This window comes from Buceros rhinoceros, unplaced genomic scaffold, assembly GCF_000710305.1.
Source record: "Buceros rhinoceros silvestris isolate BGI_N320 unplaced genomic scaffold, ASM71030v1 scaffold39013, whole genome shotgun sequence".
Lineage (NCBI taxonomy): Eukaryota > Metazoa > Chordata > Aves > Bucerotiformes > Bucerotidae > Buceros > Buceros rhinoceros.
In genome coordinates, this window is record NW_010403813.1 from 3719 (window position 1) to 5493 (window position 1775).

A 1775-nucleotide genomic window follows, 5' to 3' on the forward strand; every position below is an offset into this window, starting at 1 on the left:
GAAGGACAGCTAAACCCACGCAGCTCGCTCTCTAGCACCAGAGTTCCAGCGGATGTCATTGCATCAGTATTTCAAGCCCTTGTGCCACGTCAGGAGCGTTCTGACAGCTGTGGTTTATTACAAAGGCTTTACCAGCCATTTCTACAGCAGCATTAGCAACATCATCCACTGGGAGGGCATCACACGAGCTCTTTGTTACCCTGGAAATGAGAATTATCATTTCTAGATGAGGCCAAACAGCTGGATCCTGGCCTCAGCCCCCCAAAGCCTGTTGGCTCGGTCGCTGGTTCCGTATCTCTCTCTAGGACTGTGGCATTTGAGCAGCTCGAGGAGTTGCGTTACTTCTCGGGGTGAGGTGGGCTCAGCTGCACGGGGCCAGCACGGAAACTATTTGGCCGTCTCTTGGATTGTTTAGCTATTTTTGTTGTGTTTCAGCTCTGTAAAGATCAAACACCGTTTCTGCACTGGCACCCCTCTGCTCTGCTGTGCTCCACGAAGTCCTTGCTGAGCCTGGCGAGTGCTAGATGTGTTTTCATATGAATGTTTCACATTCCATCAGGTCTGGTTCCCAAAACCGAAACCTCGCTGCTTAAAACACGTCTTGGAGGACAGATCTGAAGAAGACGAGCTGGAGGAAGCAGAGCGTGGCTGGCCCCGGCTCAGACCCCCCAGCCGCCCTCCTGCTGGCACAGCCTCTCCTCGTTTCCCAGCTCCTGACAGAGCTGCAGCCCTGTCTCACCTGAGTTCGCAATGTTACTATAGGAACGTTAGAAATTGGATATTATGATTATGAATTACTACATATGAATTTATTATATTTCTTACCAAATTCTCACCGAGCACCCACCGAAGATAAACTCAAAGTAGGTTTCATGAGATGCGCTTTTTCTTTTGGATTCAGTTGTTGGTCTGTTAGAAGATGACTTATCAACCAACACCTTCCTCACCTGCCTACAGAGAACAGCAGCAGTACCTGCAACCCCCGAGTCTTCTTCTGAGGAGGGCTGACCATCACTGTAATATTGTGCATTTTATTTGCTCAACATTACAACTAAACCCCCAAAATGGGAGCAGCCAGGAGCAGTGCCAGCGGTGCTCGTGTACGTACCCAGCCTGCCCCGTTCACCTGCCTACAAACCGGGCCGGTGCCGGCGTGATTGCACAGCCCCGCGTCTCCCACAGCAGCCTGCGCAACCAGAGTGCGAGGAGTTAATAGCGAACGTCACCATAGTGGGAAGAGCTGAAATTCATTCAATCCTGAAGATATCAGCTTTTTACTCTCCTTCTAACCCCACCGCAGCTCACAGCTCACCCTGCCCAACTTCAGGCAGCCGCTGAGGGGAGACTGCAGCTGCGGGCTTTAGCAGAAACCCCTGGAGAGTGATGACACATTGAACCATCATCTGGGTTTCCACCTTTTACCAAACATCACCTCCCCCGTCTCGCTAAATTGATTTAACCCTCTACACCAAAAGCAACTAAATCCATGTGCCATCAAACTACCACCCCCCAAGTGATCTGTAAGATGGAAGAGCAGGTGAAGAAGCCTTTGGTGGTGACACACCCCACGCTGCTCTCAGCTGCTATTGCTGCTTTCCCGTCACCCCGTCCAGCAGCCACCACTCGCTCAGACATGCCAGAGCACCCTCCAGCCAGCCCCGCTCAGAACAATTACACTGGCTTCAAAACAAGGAGCCCCAAAAGGGCTCAGCATTTACAGCCACGGGTGAGCGCTGGTTTGAGCTTTCCGTGCTCACAAACATAATGACCGCTCT